This window comes from Lathamus discolor, chromosome 14 (genome assembly GCF_037157495.1).
Source record: "Lathamus discolor isolate bLatDis1 chromosome 14, bLatDis1.hap1, whole genome shotgun sequence".
Lineage (NCBI taxonomy): Eukaryota > Metazoa > Chordata > Aves > Psittaciformes > Psittacidae > Lathamus > Lathamus discolor.
The window spans coordinates 12,447,765-12,464,728 of NC_088897.1; the positions used below are offsets into that span (position 1 = coordinate 12,447,765).

Below are 16,964 nucleotides of genomic sequence, written 5' to 3' on the forward strand. Positions count from 1 at the left end.
GAACAGCGATGTAAGGAACTGGGGAGACGCGACAAAACCTGCAGCTCTCTAATGAAATGCTCCGATTTCCCAGTGTTGCCTTCCTCACGTCCCTGCAGCAAAGGCTGAAGAGGGAGGGAAGACCTAAGTCCATCCCAGGCCCTTGCAGCTTGATATCTGGGATGAACACAATGGGCAAGGCCCAGATCTGTGAAGCAGTTCAGAAATGCACACTCTAAAGTGCAGTGCTGAGGCTCTGCACCACACACATAAACGTGCCTGGGTTTTCCTAGCACGGCTCCTGAGTCCTGTGGGTTTTTGGAGGCCACAAATGATACTGAGCCTCACGGGGACTGCAAAAGGAAGTGGCTGAAATAACAAATTTAGAGGAAAAGTATTTGTGGCAGTGATAAAGGGAAAGTTTAAGGTTTGTATTTAGATAAATTGGCTGGAAAATTTGATCCACACAGTCAACCACGATTATACAAACATAATTTGCATAAATATTATAATTCAAATTCCGCCTGTGGCATAATAAAAAAAGGGAAAATAGTATTAAATGATGAAGGCATCTGAATGTTTGAAGCATCACTGTGTGATGTTTCATGCTATCCATTAAATAAGTAATTTATTGCAAAAGCTATCAAAGCAAAAGGAAATTAAGTCAGATAAGACCGGCTTCTCATTCTGCGGGGGGTTTTGCAGAGGATATCGTTACTTTCCGAGCACGTTTGATTTTTCCAAGGTACTAACTAAGAGTAATTATAACATTGGATCCGCTGTAGAGCCGCGATGCTCTGGGTGCAGTGACCACAGCGCATGCTGATGAGCAGCTTGCGATAAACAGGGGCCAGTAACCATCGTTCTGGGGCTGGAGCCACATCCTGGAACGCGTGTCCCTGGTCAGGACCACCTCCAGCCACCTCCAACACTGCACAGGGCTGAGCTGGGTCACTGGCAATAGCTGCAGGAGTGCCCCTGTCACCCCTAAATGCCCCCGAGACCAGTGCTGCTGTGCCTACACCGATTCACGGCATCCCTGGGTATAACGCAGTTCATATAGTCTGCTCTCCCTGGATCCAGCGGTGGTACCCAGGAAGCTGCCACACGCCCTGGGTATTTTAGCAAGTTATCTCTAAATCCAGCCAGCCCATGGCAATCACTGCGCAATTTAAAATCAAATACCTGAAACAATGTGAGTGATTAGAATGGATAAAAGCAAGAAGTGAAGGTCTACCAAGGGCTTCCCAGCCAAGATCCTCTCCAGCAGGATCAGGTTTAAATCAATAGCAGATAAGTGAAATTAATAGTTGTAAATGTGGACAGACATGGCCGTGCTCCTCCCCGCTCAGCTCAGACTCCTCTTGGATTACTGCTCTGCCTGAGGAAAATGCCAGCCTGTGCCATGGGGCAACTCCTCAGCCACTGGAACCCAGACACGAACAGGGAAACCCTGGTTACACTCAGCTCCTTCTGAGGACTTCAAGAAACCCTCAGCTGGGGGCAGAGGGGGAAGGTTCAATAGCCACATGTGGAAGAACAGTAAAGCAGCTGATGTTCAGGATTTCCAGAGTATTCCAAGAGAGATGAGTGACAAAAGGCAGGAGCGTGCCTTTGTGAGGGGTCTGTCTCCATCTGCAGCCCTTCTGCACAGGCACCTCTCCTCAGCTGTCCTGGCTGGCTCAGGAGCAGGATGCTTGGGATCAGAAGGATCTCTGTTCCATGCTGGGCACAGATGGGCACCTCAAAGGTCATGGATTGGCAGGATAAGATGGGCTTTCAGTGGAGGGGAGGAAACGGCACACTTCTTTCCAACAAAGATGGCCCTGTGCCACTGGGAGTTGTCTTTTTGAGCCTCTTCTCCCTTGTGCTGAGGTTTAAATAAGAAAGGAAAAGAGAGAAGATCTCGGGGGAACAGGAGCACAGAGGGGTGACCCTGGCTGCCGCGCACGTTGTGTGCAGACCTGGGGAGAGCTCGTGCCAGATGCCTGCGCCCTTCCTCGCCAGATGCTCCTCCATGCTGGAGCACTGCTACTTCCAAGTGCCATTTTCAGGCAGGCTCTCCCACCCTGCCTTACAACAAGGCATGTTCTACAAACAACAGATTGGAGTGCTGCTAAGCTCTCTGGATGGGGAAGAAACAGTGACAGGCTGCTGTGACTCCTCAGTCACTGTTTTCTTCTGCCCATGGTGACTCCCAAAGCAGTTTTCTTGCCTGTGCTCCCCCTGAGCACAGCCCTTGGCAATGGACTGTTGTGGCAGCAGGCTACAGTCATGCTTTGACTGCAGGTTCACAGCATGAACTCGCCCTTCAGAGAGAGCAAATCCTGCTCTTTGTTTGTCCACTCTGGTCTCAACCTCGCAGAGACCAAAGGATGAAAGGGCAAGCAGAAAAGGCACCGGGAAACGTGCTGGGAAACAACCTTAGTTACCAGCCACTGCTTGGTCCCTGCACCCGCAAAGAGCTCCTTAAGCAAACCAGGAAGAAAAATTCAGCAATAAAAGCAAGAAAACTTAAGGACAGTTTACTGAAGCATTTAGACTAAACTGCTGCGAGGGACGCTGACCCTTTGATAAAGCAGCCCTATAAATCCCCTGCCTTTTCCACCTCCAGGCCTCCAAACAATGCAGTCTCGCTCCTAATGTCACTTCCACTGCTGGAAATTTGTGACATCAATAAAACCCTGGTTTGTCAGTACAAATGGAATTTTAAATTGAATTCTTATCAAATTAGCCTTTAATCAAGGTCATGCAATATTGTGTGAATAACCTTTCCCGGAGCTGTGTACATGGCTGCTGCCGGAGGTGAAAACGAGACAAATTCTAATGAGATTACTCAGCTGGAGCACTCAATAACAGGCACTGGAGTAGCTGCGGTGACATTAGGCTTGTGGTAATTGAAGTAAATGGGTACACCAGTGCTCAAAGCATGCTGCTTTACCCCCCACTGACCATGAGCACACGCACTCCCAGCACCTATCCGGGGTTACTCACGGAGCCCCTGCACGGCTCTGCGAGCAGCTCCACACAACAGCTCTCCTGGAGGATGAGCTGTGAATGTATCCCCTCTGCTGGCTCCCTGTTGCAATAAAATGCCTCAGCTCCGGGAGAACAGTGATGTGCAGCACCGGCAGCTGCAGGGACTTCCCATCCCCTTGTACCTCAGCATCAAAGTTGCGGGAACAGAGCACATCTCAGTGTTACCCTCTGGGTGCTGCCAGGAACAGCCCAAAGGGGTCCAAACCACCCACATGCTTTGGAGCAAGGGCACAGCCTCGCCCACTGCTCACGGGCTTGACTCCAAGCAGAGCCCAGGATGATGTGGGACACTGCACCGGGCATCACCTGGCCCTCCTCAGGGCTGCTCTCCATCCCGCCTCCCCCAGCCTCTCCTTGTGCTTGCAGTCTTCTTGCAACCAAATACACAGATCAATTACATGATTGAAAACAAAATACACAGCTGCCTACAGACTCCTTCCCAAATCACAAAATAGACACATATTTGACAACTCCAAAAAATATTTCAGCAAACATAATAGAGAAGATAATGATAATTAGGCTGGTATTTTATGCCATAACGCTCTTGAATGCCTACAAAAATACAATATTTTCAGCAAAAGATAATTGAAAAGATTATTTGGCTTATCTAAAATAAGTTTTCCTAAGCCTCAGCACATCTGTTACAAGAATTCAGGCAGACATATGGCACGATGCTGCAGGCTCAACTCACTGTTTATCACTTTGAGAAAGAGGTGGGTAATAGCACGGAGGTTCTGCTCACGATGGGGTCCCTCTGGCAGGAAACGGACACAATGGCTGCTACCAGACCCGGGGGAAAGAGAACAGACTGAAGGAGCCCGGGGAAGCAGGAGCCAGGGACGGCTGCGGGCGGCCCAGGGCTCAGCTCCGCAGGCCGAGGTGCTCGCTCGGGCAGGGATGAGCGGCGGCCCGGGCTCCGGCTCCCCGCTGCAAACCCGCTCCCTGTTGCTAAGTTACGTGCTCATCCCGCTCCTCCGCCGGTGCCTCCAGCCCAGCGCGTACGGGCACCTCCCGCAGCCACCTTCCACCGAGGGAGCGCTCGACCCGAGCCGTTGTTTTCAGCGCATATCCTCGCTGTAAGATCTGCGGACTGAGCCTGCAGGACAGGCAGCTCCCACTGAACGCCACTTTGTCTGCAGGGATGGCCGTAGGGCAGCCCAGGCTCGGTCACTGCAGCACAGCCGATGCTGGGCGACTGCGGAACAGGTCCCTGAGAGCTCTGTGGTGCAGGGGTTTAAACCTCAGCACTTCTAAAAACATTTACCCCATTCAACCAGTAGCTGCAGCTGGGGCGGATCTGGAAGACAAAGGGGGTTTTAACACTGGCCCTGGGTAGGTTTAATCTACAGCCTTGTTCTAAGCTGCTCACAGACCAGAAGGGATGTTAAGATTTGCTTTATATGGCATCTGAGCACAGGCCACACGGTGTCCAACTGCTGCAGCTCCTCCTCACACGCAAAGTGAAGCGGCAGCATCTTAGCAAAACACTGAGGCCTGGAGCTGCTCTGCTGGCAATAACCGCACATGGCACGAGCCGGGTTTATCCCGTGCTGAAGGGCCTGTCGATTGTGTTCAATACTCAAAATACTCCAAGCACAATGCTTGTGAGAAGTGTCACATGCAATAGCACATTCTTGTGTTTAAACTGAGGCTGCCCCTCTGCCAGCCACTCTGGAACGTGTTAGAATTGGACAAGATTTCCCAGGAGTAAGGGAAATCCATGCTGATACGCTTATAAAGGCTGACAGGTGAGCAAACTCTTCCACGGGGCAACTGCAGATGCTCAAAGTGACATTCTAAATTCTTAAGATTTTCCCATTTGCAAACAAAAGTCACCCTGCAAAACGAGAAGCAATCCGAGCAGACTTCCCAGAAACAGCCGTTCCTGCTGCCTTTTAATTGTTTTGCTCTCCATAGAGAAAAGAAGCATCAGTGGTCAGGGGAAAAAAGCCCACTCAGAAATCAATTTCTGCATCTATCCCTTTTTAATCATTCATGGAAGAAGAGTAATAGGCCAGATACAGCACCAATTTTTATTGTAAACTACTCTGGGAGCGTATTTTGCTCAGAGCCATTAGCAGAGAAAGCAGATTAACTGCAAAAGCTAATGGTACAGTGCAGAATAAATATGTACATAACTGTTTGACTAAATCCTTTATTAACAGGTCAGATTTTCTCCACATTTCTCACCTTCTGTTATGAGATTTTTTAATGGGTTGATACCTTTCCAGGCATTGAAACCTCCTCGAGGGAGGAGGCAGCCCCCCTGGGCTCCTGGCTCTCGCTGCTGTGCTGTTTCCAGCACTCTGGCATTTACAAAGAAGGATTATGCTTAAATTCCTGTGCCTCTAAAGGGCCCTTCTGGATCTCATTTTTTCCCCCTATATAATTCTGAGCTTAATAATGATCATTAAACACACCAAAGATCAATACCTTCCAAAAATCTCTGAAAACTTAAGTTTTAGTTCAGGAAACTGGAGGTTGCTCTGGGGTCCTATTACAGTTTTAGTGCCTTGAATTTATTGGAGAGGGCTTCAAGTCAAGCTATACATTCAGACATGAGAGTCTGAGTGTCTATGCAAACTCAATACATCAACTGTATTATCAAGTGGACCCAGCGTTCTGCTCAGACACAAGTTAAAAGTGGGGTTTAGACTCATCAATTTCCCATTTCGTTGATCCAGTAAAAAAAGAAGAAGATTATGGGGGATTACCTTGGGTTACTCCCAAAGCTGGTCTGCCAAGCGTCACCCTTTACATGCATACACATACACAGACAGACACCTCTCTCCCCACCCACTACATCAAAAACCGATCTGCATTTTGAGCACTGCAACCCACTGCTCATCACTCCACACCGGCTCATTTCACCACTGCTCCTTAAGCCAAATCTCAGACTGCTGTATGGAAGGGAATTCTGAGCCCTGTGTCAATGCTGCTGTTAGTGTGCAACGCATGTTTAGTGAAACCAGCTCCGAGTTCCTGCCCACTGGGCACAAACCTCTGCTAGCACCCGACACCCAGCCCTGCTCAAGCGGGAAGCGTTCTGACAAGCTCCCAATGGCCGTGGCATCGCTGCCTTCAAGCACTGCTTCACCCGGTGCTCAGTAGCCAGTCTTGGTGCTGGAGCACCGGCCATGGAGCTCCTGAGACTTCATCCCACCACGGAGCCTCTGCCTCACAGCCCGATGAGCCAGAGTGGCAGGAGAGGCATTGTTCAGGTCACCCGCCTCTGGTGTGTTACATTGCATAGACAACACTGTGGCCAATTGCTTGCTTTGTGCGTGTGCATCATGAAAGAGAAGGTTGAAAGCTGGGTTTTTAAATCTATTATAACAAACTACAATGAATTTTCTAATTCTAGTCTTTATTTCACAAACCACTCATTCTTATGTCCTATAAAGAAAAAAATTCCTTATATTGTTCCTTGCTAAATAATCATTAATTCCGTTTGATGCTAAGAGAAGTCTTTGATATTTTGTTCATGCTGGGCTGATAATAGGCTACGACTCCAAACTCATTTGAAGGTCAGCAAGATGATGACTAGTGTCTGAGAACTGCTTTATCTCCATCAGGGGATTTTTCCCCTCCGTAATACCAATTTGCTAAGCTAATATAACGATGTCTATCTTTCTGATTAACTGAATTACAGTTGGTCATAACGCATACATTTTTGATGGGAACCTTAAAGTCTACAAATCAATCAAACACACAGGAACATGACTGGTAATTCACATCGACTCAGTTCCCCAGAAGATGGGCAAGAAAAGACCCTAAGAATTAATTTGGTAAACCAGAAAGTTGAGCACAAACTACGGCACAAGTGAAGAACAGCAGAGCACGTCTGGGGCTGGGGTTTGTCTTGAGGCGCGTGAAAGAGGTGAACAGTGCACCTTGGACAGAAAATGGTCTGGGGGCAGACATCAGCACCATTAGCGGTGTTTAACTGGCAGCCCAGGAAGACATTCCATAGACCAGGATTGCTGCTGCCCTCTCCCACTCTCTAACCTACCCTCAGGCAGTGGAAGGTGCAGGACTGCCCTGGCAGCGATGCTGACCTACCCCAGGGACAGCTCCTGCCTGCCAGTGGCAGAGCCCATCCCACAGCTCTCCAGACGTGCAGATAATTCTGCTCCTCATTAAACACACACCACCACGGCAGCTGGGAGCCGGCAGCTGGAGCTTGACCGAGTGCGAGACCTCCTTTAATTAAAACAAAACCCCTCAACATTTCCCTAATGACATCTCCCCTCCAATGAGACGGAGCAGCTCCGCATCCACGGAGCCAGAACTGACTGAGCGCTGCAGCCATTCGCTCCACGGCATTTTCTGGCAGGAAAATACTTAAACTAACACGAAAAGAAGAAAAGCTGCAGGAGTTGCAGCCACCTCTCCAGTCCTCAGCCTGGCTTCACACGGAGTCATCCCCGAGTACTGACTAGGAGATGCAGAGCATCCAAATTACACACAGCAGCGTGACACTGCAGGTATTGCACTTAGCTTTGACTGTGATAGCTTGAAGCACGTTACACAATGTGTTTTCTCTCCTAAGAAGCAGAGGATGTGAGGCAGCCAGTGATGCACATCTTTGACTTTTTCGTATTTTAATGGAGTCTCTTTTGCCAGGCTCAGAGCTACCCACGGATCAAAGTTACTGTCATGCTCTTCCACACCAGGTTTTCTCCCGATAGACAAAACATGTAACTGCTTCAGGATGGAGAATCTCTCCTTGGGCTGTTTTTTCTAAAAAACAGCAGATATGCAAAGAGTGCCAACGGAATTAAATTCCCTGTTACTCATCTGACCCTTAAGATCGCCCCTCTGGACCCAGCCATTAAAATGTGTTTCGTGTTGGGCAGGGGAGCACCAAGAGCTCTGCACCCACCTCTCCCACCGCAGGACCCCTGCTCTGTGCCCGTCAGACAGGGACGAAGCTGGAGCAGCACATACCCACCACAGGCTGCCACCACCAGCAGACACCCTCTGCACACAAGCACAAGCGTCTCATCCTCCCCTTGCTAAAATAACAATGGGATCAGACACACTGTGACCCTTGGCAAGCGATTAGGAAAGGCTACGGGAGCAGAAGCCACGGGAGCTTGTGCAGAGTAGCCAAAAGAGCGGTTAGTGCAGAGTGGGGGTTGCTGCCATCTGAAGCAGGGATTTGCTCAACCTTTCATGGTCTTTGTGGAAATTATCATTCGCCTCCAGACACTCATTTCACGACACATTTGGAAGAGGATATGCACCATCTTTGATGTCTTGCGGACTGTGGGCTTTGCCATAGGGAGTAAGTACGCAAGAAGTGGAAACTAGGTCAGGTTACTGAGGACAAGTATAAAACTAGGAGACAAATGTGCAAGGACAAACCCACAGAAGTCAGGAAACCAGGAGGGGCAAGTGAGCAGTGGAAATCCAAGTAAACCAAATCCTTGGATGCCATGTGGACATCCTCCATGCCCCATTTGACCTCAGGTCCACACTGTGGCTTTCCACATTAACCCAGCTCCCAAGGCCTCTGCTGTAGGGCACAGTGCACATCCCCATCCTCTTTACAAAGCATGGAGATCTTGGGTAGCAAAGTGCTGTGTGATAACATAATTGCCCTTTGATCATCAAAGCTTATATGTAAAAAATGGCTCAATGGGATTACTGCATGGGCAAACCCAGAACTCCCCAATGCCCAGCATCCTGGGGATGCCATCACAGGATCCACCACCCTTTTGTCTTCTCACCAAAGGGAAGAGCAGGAAAAGAGGAGCCTGCAGAAGAGACCAGCCTTCCCCATGCTGCGGCCTGAAGGCTGTGGCTGGTGCCTCTCCCCATGCCCACCTTTTTTGCTGAGGGAACAACCATTCCATGTAATGGGAATGGGTTTTTCCCAAGGCAAACCATTCCAGCATCAGCCTTTCCCAACAAATGATGAGGTTTGCACTGCAGTAACACACACTAGGGCAGAGGACCGGGTTGCACTTGGCTGACTGGGATTTGTTGGTAAATCATAAATCAGGTAAGCATGTCCCAGGGACACACAGAGCTCCTGGCACCACCACCAGTGTTCAGAAGGAATGGGTTAAAACAGTTTTTATCCTGTTCCCATCTTCTCTTCCTTCTGTTTACCTGTTTTTGTTTTGGCTGTTCGTTGCTTCACAGTGACCCACTTTTCGCCGCAGAGGAGCTGCGGCCGTGCTCGCCTCTAATGTTTTCCTCCTTCCCTCACATCTGAGTCAACTGAGCCCAGGACCATGGGCTCGCTCAGGCCTTAGCTCTTGTTACTCATGCTGTGATTGGTACAGTGGGGCTGTGAGACACGAGGAGGCTCTCCCCATTTTAGTAACTTCCCAGAATACCATTAACACTCCCAGAGAGAAGGACGGATCAGGAGAGCACCCACAGGCACTGAGGAGGCTTGGCCAGGAGGGCTGGCTCACAGGCCAATGCTCACACGTTGGCATCTGCTGAAACAACGTCTTCCATATTCTCTCAAAGCAAGTGCGTGGTCACCCACCCAATACAAACACTTCTACTCACTATGGCTCTTACTTAACACAAGAGTTGTTTTCCCCTTTCCTTGCTGTCAAACTAACGTTCAAGGGAGTATCTTACACATGCTGAAGGGCACCTGCCCCATCCCCAGTGATAACCTCCTTCAGAAGTTCACCTTTTGCACTTTCAACTCCCCAGATCTCCAGCTTTAAGGCTCTTTCCATCATAACAAACAATACGTTTTTGACTACAATTGCTCTGCCCTTGAATACCTTTCTGTTACTTGCTGCTGTAAAGCACCGGCTATTCTGGGGAAGGCAGTAACCTGAACCTGCTCACTTCTCCCACTGCCCCCACCTCACAAATAAGCACAGACACAAGAAAGAAGCCATCTCCATGCTGCCATTAAAATAAAAATGATACCTTATCAAGTGAAAGCACCGAGAAAGGTGGATGGGAAACAACACGCAACAGTCGGTGCTTATGCAGCGTCACGCTGACTCCCTGTCACAAGAGATTTACTGAAGGAAGGGCAGGAATAACCAGCCAAGATGAGAACACCCAGGAAAGCTGGAAGCCAAAGAGAAACTGGGGCTCAGAGCCGGCAGAGGAGCTGCTGGTGATCAGTATGTGCCACCATATGCTTTAATAAATCCCATTTCTTGCATGTCCCTGGGGAACCTCGCAGGGGTTTTCATGCTCTTCACTCAGTTTTAGACTTATGGCTGCTCACATCAGTAAAAGAGTTGGTTTACTCACTGTGGCAACCGTATAATGAAACCCAGGTGCAGCTGTGTAATATTTCTCTTTAATTACTATTTGTGGAGTGAAAAAGAAGAATTAATTACTCTGCATTGTTAGAACAAGATGAACCACCTACTAATTACAATCCTGGTTTTAATTCAGGTGTTGTTGCACAACATTCTGTTAGGCCAAGTAAATATTAACACTAGTTTTAATCATTTTTTGTCTTCCTCCTTGCATAAAACATCCACCTGATGGGGATAGACACGAGTTACAGTTACGGCTTTTTCCACTCAAACACCTCATCCAGACACAGAACTTCTTTTTCCTCCTTAGAATGAAAGAGCTGTCTGTCTTTTTTCCCCCTCCTGTCCCCCTTGAGCTATTTTCTCTAACATCAAGTTTGTTTTTATGACTTATGGGTGAAAAGTGTGAATTCAAGGAAAGCGGAATCTGCCATTATTTATTCATACTCTCCTTCAAAGTCAACCCACTCAAGAATTCACAAACATTTCTTTATCTTACATGTGTGTCTGTATGAATGGACGTGTTTGTTAAGCATTAGCCCTGCTAACAAGCTTCCCAGTGGTCAATTTCTAATTCCTGGCAGGGGTCTGATGTCCAAATCTAACCAAAACCACCAAGAAACACACAGAAATCCCTGTCCACAAAGGGGCTGTGTTAGCACTCGCTGAATGCAAGTTTGTGATGAGACGTGCAGAAGGCTCTGGCATCACTAAATTATGCATGCTAAGCCTCCGCTTTATTTGTGAGAGTTTCACTTGCCAGAGCACTCTGGGGAGGAAGGGGAGGCTCTTGTCAAAGTGAATAGAGTCAGCCAGAGAGATGCTTTCACCAATTAACTGATACCCTTTCTTTATGCTTTTCTTTCTCCTCTTTATCCCTCTTACCCACCCCAGGGGACTGCAGGGGCAGCGAGCAGCAGGCTCAGGCTGCAGACAGCACTGGCACTGGAACGCAGGGCTCTACCTGCCTCCTCCTTCCAGTGTGGCACAGAGCATGTGAACCACACGAGTGTCCCCAGTGCCACCACTGCCGGGCACTGGCACAGGCAGGAGCCGCTATCCCAGCTCTGAGGACATTCCCCGCTGCACAGGGACAGCCACTGCTCCTGATGCAGGACACCCAGCGCAGCTGTGGCTCTGCTGGGCTGTGCCTGCCATGACACCATGTGCACCAGGGCGCACACAGCCCCTGTGCCAGCGCTGGAACAGGGAAGCCCCAGCTCATCAGCCGTGAAAAGCAATGTTTTTCTGCTGGACAGTGATGTCTGCCTGGAAACAAGACTGGCTACTGCTGATGGAAAAATGCGTTTTGAGAAAACCCTCAAAACACAGAACCTTGAGTCTGTCAAAGGGGTCTGGTTTGCCTTTATCGAACAGGAGAACCAGAGGGGGTTGTCTTTGAAACAGCTTCTTACTTTGAAGTTGTGCTGTTAGTTATCATTCAGAGCATTAGAGAGCACAAACCAGTACAAAATAGTACCATGTGCTGTACAGATATCAATATTCATGTAAAATACAATCGAACGAGGCACTGATTTAGTCAAACAGAATGATTTTGCTGCAGCAAAGCAACATCGTTTAGAAACATTAATAGCCCAGTAAAACTGGGGGTTTGTCGTTTTGTTCCAGTTTGGAACATTTCAAGGCTGCAAAACCCCACGAACCCAACTCTCTAAACTGTTTGTTTAAACATTTAAAATTGAACTCCCAGTCACATCCTGAAATAACCACCAATCAATCCAGTCACCCTGGCATAGTCATCAGCTGTGTGGGATACCAACCCAGGCTGCTCCAGGAAACAACCAGCTGTTAAAAGCCATTTGGAAACCTCTCCACAGTCCTAGACCGACCTTCCCAATTGTTAAGAACAGAGTCGTAACCTGGCTGCCTCTTCCTGACATAGACCTGAAAGGAGCTGTAAGCAGCCAGTTGTTACCTCGGCTCACAGGGAGACGTCAGGAGGTGCCCTGGGACAAAGGAAAGCCAGCCTCTGCTCCCAGCTCTGCCAGGCGCGGGCAGAAGAGCCGCATCTCCCTGGTTCTCACTTTCACATCTATTAACAATCCAGTTTCCCGGCTGCTTGCCCTCCCTTCAAACCACAATCGCTTCAAAGCGGGGCCCGTCCTCACAAGCTCCCTGTGATCTCGGTCAGGGATGGTCCCACTGCCCCAGGTTCACACCTCGCAGCAGGTTTCATCACTCTTCTCTCCCTGTTCCACATTCCCATCCCATTTCTCAGGCAGCCCTACGTGACTCGCTGCACTAAACTCCTCCCACCGCACAGGTATCAGGACCCCAGCCTCTCGGCAGCCATCAGCAGTTCAGAACAGCTTGCTTTTTGATCCAAACTTTATAAACCTTGAGTGCATGTTCCTGGGGCTCCGAGTTCATCTCGCACCGAGCCCAGCTCGCACTCCTGCCTGCCAGCCGAGTTCCCCGACTTGGATTCCTCAGATCCCATCCACCCCAGCGCTGGGGCCAGCAGCTGCCCACAGAGCGGATCTGGCTCCACTGCAGCTCCGCTCCCCACCAGCGGATGTGGCTCATTCCGGCTAACAGAGACAATGCCCACATTGGCGGCAGGCTCCTGGGCACAGCCTTAACTCCTAATGCAGGTTTTCAAGTACAGGGAACGCTAAGAAACCCCAGGAAAGGAGGGGGAAACCCAAGTGCTCCCTTGGATGGTTTGAAGCACAGTGTAGATTGATCGCAGCTCTCCAGTGCTGGAAACTCTACCCTATGAATACATAATCATCACAGTTAACTGCTGAACAAAACAGCTGTTCAGGCTCCCCATTGCACGCATTTATCACGGTGGCAATCCAGAGAACAGGATACAGAAGGAGGTAAAAGTGATGCAGTTTGCAACACACACACGCATTAAACAACCATAAAGCTCCCCCACCACCCCGGCACCGTGCTGTAATGTATGTTGGCATTATGTCAGGAAAAGCAGTTTCCTAGATTCAGCCACATTAATGTTCATCCTAATGAACTCTCTGGAGGAACTGTCATAAATGACAGAATATCATAAAAGAGCTTCGCTCCCAATAAAGGCCAGAGATAGCACACACTGCGATTGTATTCACAGGATGAACTCTGATCAGTGATGTTTCGAGGCAAGGCAATGATATTTCTGGTTTATCAGTTATTCATTGAGTTGAGCTTGTTCCTTTCATCTCTGCAGTAGCATTTGAAGCAGGATTCATGGAAAAGGACTTTAAAGATGTCCTCCAAAGTTATTAGAGATAATAATTGAAATAGTTCTTCGGCTGACAATAAAGGCAATGGCTAAAATTATTCAAGCTTTTAAAAATCAGATCATAAACTAAGTTTCTTCCTACTGGTAATCAGCTCCTCTGGCTGCAAAGATCTCTTTAATAAATTCAGCTTGATTAGCGCCAGTCTCGTTCTAGAAGGTTACTCAGTGTTGTGTAGTTCATTTTTGGCGGAGTTTTGTTGAGTCTGCGGGTTGTTTGGGTTTGTTTTTTGTTAACTGCATAGACATTACGGAGAAGGAAGAGATGGGACAGCCTGGCTGGACCTGCTGCCAGAGACATGGGTAGCTCAGCAAACCTGGAAATCAGACTGGGTTTCAGGGAAACCAGGCCGGAAGGCTTCAGTGCACACCAAGCCTAAGCTGGATAAAAACATCCACCAAGTCACTGTGCTTTTGCATGTCCTGCATCATTCCAATGGGACACATCCCGAGTGCCAGCAGTTCATCAGCACTTCTCTATCCCAGCAAACCCTGCTTATGTAGCAGCAGAGCAATCACGCCTTAGATGCTCACAATCACATTACAGCCCTTCCGACCATCCTTTTTGCTGTGACATCCAAGAGGAGAGCACAGTTCAGCAAGCAACTAATAAACATAACAGAAATTACCAGTAGCTCACAGACCATTTCCTACTTCATCTTGGGAATGGCGGCACATGCCTTCCCACTCACAATGGATGCTGTTAGAGGACAGCTGCATTCACTGTAGTGGTTGCTCCTCAAGCACATCTTTCCCCTTCCCCTGTTTTGCTTTGTTCCCTTTTCAGCACTTTCCTCCCTAACTTCTGCTACTTTTGGTATTTCCTTCCCCCCCCCCCCCCCCCCCCCCTCCAGCTTCCCAGCTAACAACAAACGGAGTGCATGGGATTTCAAGTCACACTGTCACGCCAAAGACACTTGAACGACTGTAATTAATCCAAACCAGCTTCATCATTTCTTTTGGAAAAGAGCAATTTTATATAAATTGCACTGCAGTCTAGTTTCCAGAGAAACAGAGACTCAAGTTGAGATCTCAGTGCCAGCCACCATGCTGCAGCCCTCTTCTCCCTGGTGCAGGATATAAACCCACATAACACAGTACAGCAAAGAGCAGCCTGACACAGAATAACTTCATCATTTCCATAGCCAGCAAGGGACAAGACACCAGATGTGCTGTGCTTCACACACACCAAAGCCAATAACAGTGCTCTGGAACCAGCACATGCTGGGACCAATTAAACCCATCTTCTGCCCCTCTCTGATCAGCACCGTGCCAGCAGCACCAGCAAAGTGAGGTGCGATTCCCACCTCCCTTCCCCAGCTCTGCCCCAGCTCCTCAGGAAAGCAAACACTGCTCCGTTTTTGCAGTCCCACTCCTTGCTCTCTGTCACTTTGCTTTCTCCTCTAACCCCTACAAAGGGGTGGCCAACACGAGCTAATATGGCCTCCTGTGAGACTAAAGCAATTTAGCAAGCAGAAGCTGTCCTGATCTAATAATCTCACCATCTCCATCATCCTGACAGCACACCCTCAGCAAGCCATTACGTTCTAAAACGCACTGGGGACAGGGGTTGGGAAGGCCTGTCACAGTCCCGGTGAGGCAGTGCCACACTCACCTGTGGCTGCAATCGGGCATCAGGAAATTCCTCTGCTGCAGGTCTGAAAGAGAAAAAAAAGGCATAAATAAACAAAAATCCATCACCACCATCCTGCTGCGAGAGAACCCCAGTGCTCAGATGTGCCGAGTAATTCATCACCTCCACATAACACGTATCAGTCCCTTGCTCCTCATCAAAAATAAGCCCACCAAGAGCTGAACATATGGAAGGCAGTCCTGCCTCCACGGAGCACTTCCAACCCTTTCCTCCCCCCAGAACCCCTAACAATAACTATAAAGCAGCCACCCTAAGGAGCCAAGTATTTTTCAGGCTTGGAAAGAAGATGCATTGGGTTGATGGCACAGTCATTAAAGAAGGTCTTCTCCTGGGGTTAGCTGGAAGAAAGCTCTGGAGGCAGTCCGGGGCTGAACCCTTCTAGAGCCTTCAGGAGAGCTTCAGCTGATGTCACCCCCCCTTCTGAAGCAGACCCCCATCGATACACACCAGCTTCCAGCTGCAGCCACCCAGGCCTCCCGAAGCCACAGGAACCCAGCACAAAAACCAACAGGGAGTCACCCCCGGCCTTTTGTCCACCTCCTGCCCCACCTGCACCAATTACCCCAGACTGAACCCACCTGAGCCCCCCTCAGCCCCCAGAGCTGCATCACAGCTGCGGGGCCATGGAGAGGCCGAGGCCCCAGCAGAGCACCCAGAGGCTCCAGGGGTGCAGGTAGCAGGGAATGACCCCCAGCCGGGCTCGGCTCCAAGCAGGATCCAGGCTGGATCCCACGTGTGCTGTGCTGCAGGTTCATTCAGGCTGTGCTGGCACCTGCGACTGAAGCGCAGAGCCGGGTGTGGGGTCTCCACGTCTGAAAGCAGGTCTGCCTGGGTTTAGGCTCCCCAACCACCACAACAGAAACACAAGTGCAGGCAAAACCCTGTAAGTGCTGCCTTGCCTTCCTCAGGGCTTGCTTCTGACACAGAAACCATCAATTCCTTCCAGAATGGTCCTGAATCCGTGTGTTTCTCACTTTCAGTCGCTGCTTGAACAAATGCCATGGCCCAGAATCCCCTCCATCTGCCGACTGCTTGCAGAAATTCTGGTCTGCTTTTCATTTACCATCCTAATTAAATGCCCTGCAGCCTCCCTCTCGCTTCTCACCTTTCCCTTGTTTATCAGCTCTTCCTTGCCACATTCGCTAATTATTGCAGGCACTTTTGTTTAAGGAAGATTTGCTCCTTTCCTGCCAATCTCCTCTTTCCACTTGACCCTGCAGCAAAGTTGCTGCTCAAAGTAAACACAATCTGCCTGGTCTGCCCATGTAAGAACAAAGACAGTAAATGGGAAACGAATGGGCAATGGTACAATACACGGTGCAAGTTCTGCTCCTCTGCCCTCCGCTGAAGGGAGGAGCAGTCAGAGGAGAACAAAAGGTACAGTCCCCCCTCCCCAGGTGCCCCGTGCTGCACACGTATTGACTCCTGTGGGGAGCAGAGGAGCCGAGGTGGAATATGAGCACTGTTTATGTGAAGCAGCAGATGGTGGAATTACATAATCAGAAATGTTATATATGTGTATATGTATTTATACACCGATTTCACTGCGGCTGTAGGAAATTACATCTTGGGGACACTGCCTATTGCTAGCTGTGGTGTGGGTCTTTAAACTGTGTGACAAGTTGGACACGTTCCTGGCTGCTATGTCTCAAGAACAAAAAACTGAGATGCAGATTCCACCTCAAACCTTATCCCAGCCGGAGCAAAAAGGAAGTAATTTGTGCTAAAATACATCAGAGAGAAAGTAAAGAAATTACCATCACTTTGCTACATGTAG

General features: G+C 49.1%; 1 long non-coding RNA gene across 1 annotated transcript in view; it reads right to left on the reverse strand.

The window, feature by feature from the left end:
* LOC136021733 (uncharacterized) overlaps nucleotides 1-15,679 on the reverse strand; it is a 31,147-nt gene extending 15,468 nt beyond the window's left edge. The window contains exons 1-2 of the long non-coding RNA XR_010615878.1: nucleotides 15,635-15,679; nucleotides 15,149-15,191 (exon numbers count right to left, since the gene is read on the reverse strand). This is a non-coding gene — a long non-coding RNA (uncharacterized LOC136021733). The remainder of the gene's footprint in view (nucleotides 1-15,148; nucleotides 15,192-15,634) is intronic.
* Nucleotides 15,680-16,964: the final 1,285 nt, after the last annotated feature.